This window comes from Microcebus murinus, chromosome 6, assembly GCF_040939455.1.
Source record: "Microcebus murinus isolate Inina chromosome 6, M.murinus_Inina_mat1.0, whole genome shotgun sequence".
Taxonomy (NCBI): Eukaryota; Metazoa; Chordata; class Mammalia; order Primates; family Cheirogaleidae; genus Microcebus; species Microcebus murinus.
In genome coordinates this window covers 35,628,522-35,642,313 of record NC_134109.1, presented here as the reverse complement: position 1 = coordinate 35,642,313, position 13,792 = coordinate 35,628,522, and the positions used below count along the sequence as shown (strand labels likewise).

Below are 13,792 nucleotides of genomic sequence, written 5' to 3'. Positions count from 1 at the left end.
AGTTGCAGAGCCCCTCAAAGCTGGGGTACGTGTTCTGCAGGCTGTGGGTACAGGGGTGACTGGACCTCAAACTTTGCAGAGGATGCTCTGCCAAAGGGGTCTCAACAACACACCGCTGTTGAAAGCCTGTGTTGGGACAGAGGAGCACCTAGGATCCTGCAAGGGCAGCAGAATGCACAGGTTGTCACTATTCGTAGCTGGATGAAAGAGCAAGGCAGATAAATGTGTGCACCTGTGTTATGGCAGCTGATTAATTCAATTAATATTTACTGCGCACCTGCAGGACTCATGGCCACATACTGTGGGCAAAGAAAGTATCTACTGCCTTCAAGGAATCATGATCTGGTTACAATAAGGCAATGACAGGGAGATGACATAACAGTATATTCAGGAACCGTGTGGCCCATACGCATCCGTGGCTTGTTTAAATGGTGTCTAAACATACGACAGAAAAGGCCGTTGTCTCACCGACCCTTCACATCCTTGGATGCTAAGAGCAGAAAGACGTCAACTCGGCCACCAGATTCCAGTCTGCTCTAGAGTTCTGCTGTTAAGCTGGAATGGAACATCAGGAGCCCCTGCCACCGACTGGGAGCAGAGGAGCAGCAGCTCCTGTGGACAGGGAAGTGCTTGCCGACAACGTGGGCATCAAAGGTCGAGAGTCTGTACCCAGCCCATAAGCCATCAGGAGCCATTGCCCGCCCACAGTGCCTCCTGCCTCACATCTCTCAGCAGTTGTGAAAGCCACTCGCCTATGTGTAGTCACTTCAGGAGGTGATCTCCCCAGTTTTTCCACCAGCTGATTTTTAGCCTCAAGTCTGGTCAATTCTTGGTCCCGTATCTAATCACCAAAGCCCCAGAAAATTAAAACAGAATGTCATCAGGAAACAGTGGCCCAGCAGGCCTGTGAAAAGAGCCCAACTTGGCTGCTGGTCTTTCTTCCTAAAAAACAAAGGCTAAAATCCTCGTCACCTGAGGGCACGTGCTCTAGCCACATGAAGAATGGGCAGATCATATCAGAGACAGCCCTCCTCCAAGTGCAGCATGAGCCTCAGGCTAAGAGGACCCTAATGTGGGCATCTAGGGGAGAATTTTCCAGCCTGTGCCCAGTGAGAATGGAGTGGAGGGAGGATGAGTAGGGAAAAGCCTATTTATCTATCCTTCAGGGACCTTCCCAGGTTGGCTGTAGCTCCTGGCAAGCCACACTAGCTGTGTGTCAGAACAGCAGCTCAGAAGTGGAAATCCAAGGCCTGGGAGGAACCACCGAAGTCCTCAGCCTCACAGCAAGCAGGACTCCAGAAAGTCTGAGATGAGAGCATTTACTACCATGAGACACCAGCCAGCTGGTGGGAAATGCTGACCTGTTATATTCCCTTCCTTTTCCGGCCAGATTCTAAATAAACCACTTGAAACTCACTGCACAGCTCATGCTTAACAGAGCATGCCACCCTTTGCTGTCGTGTCAGCCGGCACAGACCAGCACTCGAGAAGCCTGCCTGCTCTCCTCGATGCTGCACGGGCACCACCGCAAACCCTCTCCCGGGTGAGGCAGAGGGAGGCCCCCCAACCTCCACTCCCCCCACCCAGCTGTGGCCAGGAGGCTGCTGCATCCTCCACCTTTAAGGCGGGTTTAATGGTTACACTGATCGGCCAGCCAGCGCCGCTCTTAAACGCCTTCCGAGAATAGGGGAGTCCATGGCCCTCTTTGATAATGTCTTCCAGCCACTCACCATCATCACATTTATAAGTTTTATGTTTTGCTTCAATTCCTTCACTGCCATTTAAATCTACTTTTTAAATATAAAAACCAAATGATGCTTCCTCCTGTTTTACCTTCAACAAAGGTAGAAATCTGAATACAGGCATACACTTAGGTTACTCTCACTTGTCTTGCTTTTTTTTTTTTTTTTTTTTTTTTGAGACAGAATCTCGCTTTGTTGCCCAGGCTAGAGTGAGTGCCGTGGCGTCAGCCTAGCTCACAGCAACCTCAAACTCCTGGGCTCGAGTGATCCTTCTGCCTCAGCCTCCCGGGTAGCTGGGACTACAGGCATGCGCCACCATGCCCGGCTAATTTTTTATATATATATCAGTTGGCCAATTAATTTCTTTCTATTTATAGTAGAGACGGGGTCTCGCTCTTGCTCAGGCTGGTTTTGAACTCCTGACCTTGAGCAATCCGCCCGCCTCGGCCTCCCAAGAGCTAGGATTACAGGCGTGAGCCACAGCGCCCGGCCTGTCTTGCTTTTAATGTCATGATCCAAATGACTTTAGCTTTTCACTGTGGGTCCCATTTTTGTTAATCACGTTAATTTTCACAGCCACTGCAAATTCCCCTCGTTTCTCTCAAATGGGAGCTCCCAAATGAGATTCAGTCCTGTGCAGAAGGCTGGCTAGACATTTGAGAGGACGGTAGCATTGTCAATATTATAATTATATCACTTACTCATTTTCACCCCATGGTTTAAATTAGTTGGGACTGGGGCACAATAAACCTTCTTTGAGGTCCAATTTTCATCAGTATTGTTAATAAGTTAATTACTGTGTATATTACATTACTGAATTACAAAACCACAAGTCAACTAGTCCATCCTTACTGAATTACAAAACCACAAGTTAACTAGCTCGTCCCCACTCACCTGCCAACACATACAGAGTCCAATTGCTTTTTCTTATTTACCACTTTCCAACCTATGATCCATCAAGTTAGCTTTTGGTTTAATTATAGCTTATAGAGTAGTTCCAACATTTTCAAAAATACAGTTTGAAATTAGAAAAGTGGAAAGATAAATAAGGGCTAGTTGTTTAATATCTATATACCACTCTTGACTTATGCCATCATGTTTATGTTAATAATAATCAACTGACTTTTAATGAGCACCTACTATGTGCATATACTGAGCTAGGCATGGTGGAAAGTACCTTCCCCTATACTCACAGAGCTTCCAGTCTAATTTAAGAGACATCATATGGGTCGTAATCCTTTATCTGCCACAATTCTGAAATTCAAAAAGCTCTCAAAGCAGAAATTTTTTTGCAGTTTATTTGGTGGCAAAATCTGCCTTGAACTGAGGTTAAGTTATAACCTTTATTTATCCTCATTTGTATAAATATTCATAAATTTTGCTGCAAAAATAAAAACATGTTTGATTATGGGATGCTGCCCTAAACACTAAATTTAAATTTAAAACTAAATTTAAACTAAATCTAAATTTAAAACATTCTGAATTCCAAAGCATATGTCCCCAAATGGTTTCAAACAAGAGACATGGACCTGAAAACTGACATGAAAAGGGAAACAGCACAAGTCAGAGTTTCCCTGTTGACCGAGCAGGAGACTAGGCAAAGATGGGGTAGTCCTGTTACTTAGTTCTCAATACTATGTCTAAAAACTACAGCTAACAAATGGGTGTCACAGCCATGTTTGAATTAACCTTTTCAATTTGAAAAAAGATAGGGACAATTATAATGTGAAATTCTGGCCCCATTTTATTAAAATTTAGGCACTTGAACCTAACGCAGGCCAGACAAAGCAATATTTGTGCATCTCCTCTTTGAGGGCAGAATTTTGCCTTTTCACCTTCTGAGTGGAATCTTCCTCATTTCAGGTCCTTTGTCCAATTCCAACATCAGGTATTTCCATCTCTGTTGCTGAGATGAGGGCTATTACTAGCATGAAGTCACCACGAGAGTAAAGTAAGGACATTTTTTTTTTGTTCTCATTAACCAAAAGTCACCCTTGTTGCCACGGTAACCAGGAGGCCTGGGAGAGAGGCCGGGTGGTTAATGACACTCAGGTCACCGTAGGCAATAATGAATAAGAGTCCCTGAGTGCCGTAGTCTGCAGGCCCCTGGTCTAGAGCATCACCCCATCTCATACCACGCAGGCTCCACTGTCCGGAGACAAAGGTGAGCATGACCTGGGGCCTCTGGGCCACTCCCTCACGTGTGGCAGAGCCTGAAGCTTCAGCTGGATTTCACTCTAGACCAGGAGGGGTCAAACGACGACAGCCCCTGGTCTGTTTTTGTACCACTCACAAGCTAAGAATGGATTCTACATTTTTAAAAGATTGTAAAACAAACAAGAATATGTGACAGAAGACCACATGCAGCCCACAAAGTGGAAAATATTTACTATCTAGCTCTTCGCAGAAAAAGCCTGCTGACTCCTGCTTTCTCACCGTGAAGAGGGAAAGGAGAAGGCTCAGCCCCACCGGGATGCAGGAGAGGGGACGTCAGGTGGGCGTATGAGTGACTTCCAAAGCAGTGGCAGGAGCAGGGCCTCGCAGACCCTGTCCACACATACATGTGGGGGGCTTCTTCAGACTCCCACCTGGGAACTTGCCAGCAGGATCTTAAAACTATCGCAGGAGATTCAACCTCAGACTTACTTCAAAAACAGCCCACTTTTTCTTACAGTATCTTTCTTCCTCTCCATTACATCAATAAGGACACATCGGCAATATCCTCAAGTTTCAGGGCCCTCCCCAGCACCTGCTCACCAACCCTGGCTTCTTTCAGAGCCTGGACCTGTGCTGTCATCTTGGCCTGGGCTAAGGCACAAGTCCCTCCTTCCCCCAGAAAGTGAAGATTCCAGTTCTTGGGAGAAGCCAAATAAGGAGAAGCCCTGCACTTCACATTCTCTTCCCATTCGTTAGGTTAATTGTCAGTGTGAAAACTGTGTAGAAACGAGGTGATTTCATGGGGACCCCAGCCCTCCCTTCTTCCTGGCTTCCTTTCCCAGTGTCCATAATTCTTCCTGCTCTCTCCTCTCTCTCCTTTTCCTTCTGTCAAACTCTGTTCTTACGAGGTACCAACAATGACCAGAGTCTGACATGCTCCCATTCTCATTCAACACAATCGCAAAAGACCAGATCATTACATGTGGTCTTTGAGACATTTAGAGATGAAAGTATTAAACCCAGGACTAAGCTGGCCCCGATCCAGTTCTTCTTTCCATCCATCTACACATTCACATTCTTTTGAACCTGACGCCACCTTCCAGGTAAGAACCCACAACCCATAGAAATGTCCAGAGAGACCCACTGCTTACCCTGTTAGGCTCCCTTTAGACTCTTTTTACTTTCTGAGAATAGAGAACCCTATCAGACCCACAAAGAAACACAAACCAAAAAAAAAAAAAAACAAAAAAACCTTAGATACCTATTGTTTAAAAGTTCATGTATGTTATCTCTGCTAGTGGAAAGGCAATACAAGGATTAAGGGCCAGGGCTACAAGCAGATTTCCTGGGTTCAAATCCCAGCTCTGCCACTGATTAGCTATGTAATCTTAGACAAAATAACCTCTCTGTGCCTTGGTTTCCTCATCTATAAAATGAGGATACTAACATTACCTAGTTTATGGAGTTGATGTGAAGATTAAAGACTTCATATATGTAAAACACCTAGAACAATGCCTGGCACCTAGAAAGAGTACAATCCCCGTTAATGTCAGGAGCGGTATTAGTACGAGTTTGCCCCTCCATGCCACTGTTTGGACTCACTCATTCTTTCCCTGCAAAGGCATGCTATGTGTCAAGCCCGGTACTAAGCATAGGGGTTACAAACATGATTAAAACCTGGTCCCTAGTGCAACAGCTCTTTTAGAATTTGTCTAGCAGGTTTTCCAGTCCTCACTGGAGGATCCCCGCCTCCACCCGATGCTTTAAAAAAAAAAAAAAACAGGTCCCTGCCCCCAGTAGCTTGCAGTGGAGTATTTGAGACAGTTGTAAACACAGGCTCGGCTCCAACATGGCGTGGTGAGAACAAGGATAGAGAAGCAGAGCTCTATGGGTGCACAGCAGACAGCACAGAAGGCCTTCTGCGAAGGTGGGCGGGTGGGGATCAGAGCTGAGCCTTCGAGGAGGAACAGAAGTTACCCAGGCACACTTGGGGAGACGGAGAAGAGGTGGCAGGCAAGGGCATTTCGAGTAAGAGGAAAGCACAGCACAGCCATGGAGGGAAGGCAGCAGCAGCCTGGAGCTGACGGGAAACTGACAGCAGCTCAGGGAGGGGTGAGAGCTGAGGCTGGGGCGAGGCAGGGGCCAGGGCACACCTGCCGTGCTGAGGGACTTGAGTGAGGGGGAGTCAACAAAGGGGCCTAAATGCAATAGTGTGGCCAAGTTTGCCTTCTAGAAAGATCCCTCTGGCAGGTGTGTAGAGCTATGGATTTAAAGGGGGAGGGACAAGAAGACATGCAAGGGAAATGATTAGGATGTTACTGCAGTAATTGAGACAGGAGATGATGTGGGCACGAAGCAGGGCTTTGGTAGCCAGGATGGGGAGGGGAGATCAGGTTACAAAGCTATTTAGGATATGAGCAGGTGAGTGGAAATAGCAAGTGAGAGGAAGGGAAGGGCCAAGAATGACTCCTGTACCTTGGGTGACCAAGTGGATGATGCTTCTATCAACCAGGATGGCGATTACAAGAAAAGGAAGAAGTTAAAGGAGAGGAATGATGAGTTCAATGGGTCAAAAATGTGTATCCTGCCCTTACTCTGTGCTACCCATAGTGTTAGGGGTTGGGGACACAACAATGAAACAAAATGGACAGGCTCCCTGCTCTTGGGGTGCTCTCAGTCCAGCAAGGAAGACAATAGCCACTGAATGATTATACGTAATTAATTTTTAATTTACAGTTGCAGAGTATTACAGAGGAGAGGTGCAAGTATCAGACAAATGTTATTAGGGAGGTATCTCCTAGCCTGAGGGTGGGCCCCTGAGAAAGGGGCCTTTAAATGGATACCTATGGGACAAATAAGAGTTGGACAGGAAAGAATGGGGAAAGAGTACATGCAAGGCCAGCAGCAGGAATCTTAGACATTCCATGGCAGGTCTGGGTGGAAATGCTTAGCCTGAAGCGGGGTCCCCAAGTCTTGAAACCTGCGGAAATGGCTGGAGCCTGGAGATATTTAGAGTCATCTCAGTAAATAGGTGGCAGCAGAAACACTGAAAGTTGGCAAGATTATCCCCAAAGAGGGCACAGTGTACCCAGAATGGGAGCTACGGATGAACCCGGGGCAACTTTTTCCCTGTTATATGCCCAGGAAGTCATCAAAGAACATAACAAGTCAGGAGACAATCACATCAGGAAGCTTCGGTGGGAGAAAATTCCAGAAGCAGGGAGCACACAATAGTGTCCAGCACCCCAGAGAGCTTTAGTGATTCTTTTGTTATTCACAACTGGCAACTGCAGTGACAGCAGTGTCAGGAGGGTTGTGGGGACAGGAGCTGATGGCAGCAGGGAGTGGAACAAATGAGCGTGAAGGAATGGGTATAGCCCGTTCCTTCAAACTGTTGACAGGAGAGGGTATGGAGTTTGGTGGGTACACGGACAGGGCTGCAGGGCCAAGGGACAGCTTTATTCCACGAGAGAAATCCAACTTTGTCTACAGGCGAGACAAAAATAGCCAGAGGGAGGGAGGACTGAAGCCTCAGATGCCGTGTGCCAGGCCCTGAAGGGCATGGCAATGTTTCCTGTGTCCACCGGCCTAGGATCTCACACACAGTGGGAGTTTAGTAAAACCTAATACTTATCTTGTGGGGCAAAAACATTTAACAGCGGTCCAGACCCCTGATTGGAGACGGTTCTCTCTCCACCAGAGGGTCCCACTCTGGGCTCCCTAGACTAGTTATGCCTCCGCTGGTCTTGTAGAATTTCCAGTAGCTGGGCCAGGGTGCGAGGAAACCTCCTCAGGTTACACCGTCCCATCCTCCAGGATGCCGAGAGGCTCAACCCCTGCTCCAGGCCAAGGCCTCACCCTTCATTAAGGGGAAAACTGAGAAACTTGGTATTATTTCCTGGTGAACAAAACAGTGGTGCTACCTCACCCCAGAAACTCTCCTACAGATGAGCCCTCTGTGCACAGAGAGGCTGGCGGAGAAGGGCCGCTGATGCCCCGAAGATGGGCCTGGCTCCACCGTCACCCCTCTCAGGAAGTGGCGCCGGAATGAGATCATCCTCGGGGCCCTGGCCCTTAGTTCACGGCAACGCGCCAGAAAGCCAGCGCCTTTCACAAGCACTCCGTGGTCAAATGACAGCAGGGACGCCTGGAACCAGTTGGCTCCCTGGGACAGAAGGGCGGTGCCCTGCTCCATTCGCCAGGCAGAGGGCTTCCCAACCAGCCAAACCCTGTCAGGAGTGAGGGATAAAACGAAAAAGCAGCAAAAGCTTGAAAAACCAAGAAGAGAGGGGGAGGAGGAGAGAGAAAGACAGAGAGACAGGCAATCAACAAGGTGTCTCTGAGAAGAAAAGTCTAGCAAGGACTATTCATCTCACCACAGGGCAGATCGCCAGAGGACACCAGCACAGGGACCCTGGCCCATCCCCGCAGGAGAATTCGCTCTCAACACGGCCCTTTATGAAATATGAAAATGCCGCTCTCACAAGTTATTCTTTATGGTTTGGGGAGATGAAAAAGGAGAGACTGTACTGATAAAATATTTCCAACACAAGACACTAAACCTCATCATTCCTTGTGTTTTAACACAAGATAATTGAATGAAGACAAGCGTGGACCTTCTGTCCTCCAGACGTGGATTTTCCACACAATTCCACTTGGAGCCACCCGGACCACAAAACCCATGAAAAACAAATACATGACAAAGAAAGAAACGAGGGGTCTGGAGCCGGAGGCCTGAGAGCACCAGCAGGGAAGGAGCCACGTTCTGTTCCTTCCTCCCCGGGGAGACCTCAGGAGGGACTCACTCCAGCCCCACCCCTTCCCGGGGTACCGCACCAGCACCCTGGTAGGACACCCGCTCAGTGCCGCCAAGAAGCTGGCAGGGCTGGAACGCAGGGCAGAGCTGCGGAAGCACTGGCTGAAGCCCAGACTGCGGCCCGAGGAGTGAGGCCTGGCAGATGGCGAGGACACACACGGCCCAGCTGGCCTCAAGCCTCCTTGCCTGGTTCAGGAGAGGGAAGAAATGGGAGGAAAAGAGGTGAAGAAAAAATGGAGGTTCCAGAAAAGCCAGCAATGGGCTGACGCTGGAGTCTGGAGCTCCCGCTGGCTTAAGTGGACAAAGCACAGTGAAGCCCAGAAGGTCGTGTCACCAGGTGTCTCGCTCCAGGAGCAGACAGGACGGCTGCTGGTTACCGGGCAGCTCGCCTCCTGAGAAACCAGCTTCCTGACGCTCACGTTACAGGGTCGGGCCAGGGCCCTCCCGGAACCTCCCTCGCCAGGGCTCTTCACAGCTGCCACCTGAGAGGGAACATCCGGCTGGAGGGAGGGAGGAGCCCCCCACCAAGTTCTTTCCCTTACCTGACCTGCCCGAGCCATCAGCATGACGCCCTCAAGAGGTTTAGCCAAGTTCACCAAGGAAGCAAGACTTCAAGGTTTTGAAGGGAATATTCAGTCATGCTGGGATGCTCTGGGCAGGTCATTTCTCTTAGTCACCAAGCCGTCTTCCATTTGAAAAGGAAGAGAGCACACCTCCCAACCTGCCCCCAAATGATTGATAGGAGCAAACTTTGCAAATCGAACACCTTGAGTTTAATAACACCTCCCAGGCACACCCTCCACAGGGCAATGAAAGATTCGAAAGGTTTATGTCGTTCAAAGCACCTCAAGGGAGATGAGCTCTGTTTGAAAGGCAAGAGTCCTCAAGAATTTTTTTCCTGCTTGGCATGAGAGGAGGACAACTCGGCCCCAAGGACTGATGGCACTAGAGATAAAACGCAAGCTGTAGCTGTTCATGATACACTGTGAGACCCCGGACAAGTTCACTCCCTCTGTGGGCAGGGAACAAAGTTCTTAGTTTTCCTTTGGGACGCAAAGAAAATTTGAGTCCATGCTCTAATTTCCTTATCATTAGTCCATATGGTTTGGTGAAACCCCTTGAGGGATTAGCACCAAAACCAGTCAATGGAGACTGGACTCCAAACCAAGTAACTCCAGAATGCCGAGTATGAAACCGCAAAATGCAGCGTATCTTCTGCAAGCAACCAGAGTACACAAATTTGATAGTTAGGGTACCAGAAAACCAAAAAAATCTATGACAAATCCTCAAGTGAACTGGTAAAGTCTTTGCTTAGAAATCCTTTGGTGCATAGTTGTGGCAATAATCAAACCACTAAGAGCATCCTCCCAAACAACTGTTAGACCTCAGAGAGAAAAATAAACCCTAATTCTGGGACCTATTTGGGGTAAATAGGAACAGGTATTCTCTGGAATATATAAATTACTTGTAGTACAAGGGGCTTCAAAGAGGCCCCTTGTATATCTACATTCTTGTTCTAGATTTTTATTTTATTATTTACCATTGCCAGAAGTAGGGGAAATGTTAGTTGCCAAAACTATTTGTATTCAAAATTTTATATCTTTATAGGGTCCATTTCTAATAGGACCTTGCATGTTTTAATTCTTTGATCCCTTATAACACATAATGAAATCAGCTAAAAATTAACAAATTTGCTAAAGAGAAACCAAGCTCTAACGACAACAGTAGCTAGCATTTTTGCTCACCTACCATATGCCAGGCATCTGACACACATTTTTATCCACATCATAGCACAATCCTATCTGGAAAGTGGGTATTATTATTCCCTACTTTACTGAGGAGGAAAATGAAGATCAAAAAGATTAAATTACCTGCTGAGGCCACACAGCTAGCAAGTGTCAGAACCTGGATTCGATGCCAGGTCAGACCGTAGCCAAAGCATGTACTCCCTCTGCCATGCCACACAACAGGAGTTTCTACTAAAAAACAAAGTTGCTTCACAAGGAATGGAAATTTACTATTCCCTGCACAAACAGAGGGTGAGCATAAGTGCTAGGTGACATTGGGCAAAGAAGCTGCTGGGCAGCTGTGTGAAGCTTGATTTTTGTTTAAATCCTTTAAAGGGTAGGGCAAGTGACTTGGGGAAGCAGATTTAATATATTTCTCAGAGGAGGCTACAGGGGAAGCCAGCAGGTACTAACAAGGGCACCATCTATAGAAGCTGGAAATTCGAGCAGGTACAAAACAAGATCAAAGTCAGGCGTGGTGGGAAGCCCCGCTGGGGGAGGGGAAGGTGAGCAGAGCCCGGGCACCCTTGGGGGACTGGAAGAAGAGAGGGGAGATAGAAGGGGAAGCTGAAACTGGACACTGAGTTAGTAAAAGAAAAGGAAGGAAGGGAGGAAGGAAAGGAGAGAGGACAGGAAAAGCCGAACAAAATGGCAATGTCATTTGGTCTAAGGATACATCCTAACAAAAGGTTGGTGCCTGGACCGTGTCTGGGAGAAGGGGCAGGTGACTCCCCTGGGCTATGAGAAAGGTCTTTCCTTATTCTCTGTGTTAGGAGAGAATGGGGCAAACCTGGCCTCATTTTACCAGCCCCCTTTAGCTTGGAACAGACCACCCACGCCCTAGGAGTTTAGAACTAGCGCCATATTATCAGAGCACCAACAAAACAAAACAAAAATCCAGAAACAACCTAATCAGGCATCATTTAAAACTGTTTAAATAAAGTACGGTTCTTCCATACCACAGAATACATTGGAACAATTGTCAATGAGGTAAATCTACAGGTATGTATCTGTGAAAAGTCGACCTTTATGTATTAATAAGTAAAACAATGTAAGCTGTTAAATAGAATATAAGATATTTCCTATAAAAATAAATAGCAATCATATTTTATTAGTATATATATTAAAAAGTTGGAGGAATATGCATCAAGTTATAGTCAATGATTATCTAGGGGATAAGGAAGGTGGATGATAAGGAAATTTCATTTTCTATGGTCTGTATTTTTACAATATTTTCTATTAGTAAAACTTTGTGTTACATTTATAATTGGAAAGGAGAAAGAAAAAAAGAAAAAGAATAAAAAATTTTTAAGTGTTCCCAAAAAGACCAGGAGTAAAAAGTTCAAGTCTTCTACCTCATCTCAATGAGAAAACGCAAAATTGCCTAAATCTTTAAAAAGTCAGCTACTTCCCACTTCATACTCGTAAACTCTAAAAGAACTGCAGCAAATAGGACTTGATGATCCTTGAGCTCTGACCTTCCCAAAAATAGAGTGTGGAACGGCAGGAGCTGGACTTCTTAGCAAAGAGTCCTCCTGTTTACTGGGCAAGAGGAAATCCCCCAGCGACATGAACCACGCAAAGAAAGTGCATTCACACCCAGAGAGCTTTCAGGAAACAAGATCCTCTCTTATCACCATCAACCAGGAGACTCATCTTTCACCAACTCATTGAATGAGCCCCTTTGTTTCCCCTAAAGGATCATCATTTATTCTTTCCCTGCTTCTATGGACCATCCAGGTGCCCCAGAATTGGGCACTGAGAAACACAGGAGTCCCAGTAAAAAACTCACTCGTCCACATTTTCAAGAGAAACAGGACCTGGGCAGGCAGGGCCCTGAGGAAAGTGGACAAGCACCCAGGTAGGTGCAAAACTGTGAATGCCAGGATGGTCTGCTTGTGACTATGCTCTGAAACTTATGGGTGTGTCACCTGTGTTCTTTTTCATATCTCATATGTCCCATAGTGGAACACCAAGAAAGAAAAAGAATGAAGCCTGCTTCAGGGTGTCGTAGGACAGGTGCAGTAAATCCATCGGTCTGAGACAAATACGTCCTCTGTGCCACGCACTACTAGAGCCACAAAAAAAAAAAAAAACAAAAACAAAAACAAAAACAAAAACGAGCAGTAAACAAAAAGTTCCTGCCCTGAGAGCAGACAGTCAACTCATAACCTCACATGCTACCTAGCAGGGTCCCTTGTACATGGCAGGGGTTCAAAAACCGTTCCTGAAATCACACTGCTCATCTGCAGTGGGGCATGGCAGTGCTGACTGGCCACCCCACTTCCTGACGCTTTCTGGCACGGACCAACCCTTTCTTTGTCCATTCCTAGATGCCTTATCAACCCCACTTCCTTTCCAAGGGCTCCTCACCCTCTTAGCATGAAATCATATTGTCCAGCACACAAAACTTCCCCTGACCTCTCTCAAGCCATCCTTTCTCCTCCATGCCCATAGAAAAGCAGTCTGCATTCACTGCCTTCTCCTCCTTGTCCATGCTTCACCTAATTCTTGACTGCCGAGTTCTGACCCTCCACGGAAACTGCGTCCTTGAGGGCCACTTGAGCCTCTTATGAGGCTAACAGCCTCCTCTTAACCATCTGTTTCTCCAAGCTGGGTTTCCATGGCTTTGGATTCTCCTGGTCCTTCACCCTCAGTGTGCTGTTACCTAGCAATCACATCCACTAGGTCCTCTATTTCTGCCCACCCCTTAAATGTAGGCATTACCCAAAGTTAAGGCTTCTGCTCTCTTCTGTCATGTGACACTCTCCCCTTTCTGTACTGACTGAAAGCCATCAAAGTGACACCCCCGGCCCTGGCCCCTCCTGGGCCCCAGACTTGCTATTTCCCACTTAACATGGTCAACACTGAATTCTTTCTTTGAACCTCCTCCCCACCCTCAGAGATGCTCTTTCTTTTAAGACTTAAATCTCAGTCAGTTAGCAACAGCAACCTCCCAGATTCCTGAGCTGGAAAACTCCAGTCGCACTGAGCACCCCTCGCCCCTCACTTCAGCGCCACTGGACACTAATGCACCTACCAGTTTTATAAGGATCTGCAAAAATGCTTTAAGACTTGAAAAAAATTGGCTGCCTTCAAGTACTAAGACTATAAAATCAAAATTAAGTATAATTCCAAAATCCTTTCAAATATTTCTGACAGCAAAAACATAATACTTAACATGGAACACTGGTGAATTTTACTGCCTTTGATTCTCTCTGTGGTGAGGCCTGCAAAGATTGACAATAATTCCTAACTCACACAGAAAGTCCAGATACTTTGACTTTTCC

The 13,792-nt window shown here is 46.8% G+C and overlaps 1 non-coding gene across 1 annotated transcript; it reads left to right on the top strand.

Annotated features, from left to right (window-relative positions):
• The first annotated feature begins 5,584 nt into the window (after positions 1 to 5,584).
• On the top strand, positions 5,585 to 5,646 carry LOC142871699 (U7 small nuclear RNA). The gene has a single exon (XR_012919915.1). It is a non-coding gene; the product is annotated as a U7 small nuclear RNA (small nuclear RNA).
• The last annotated feature ends 8,146 nt before the right edge of the window (positions 5,647 to 13,792 follow it).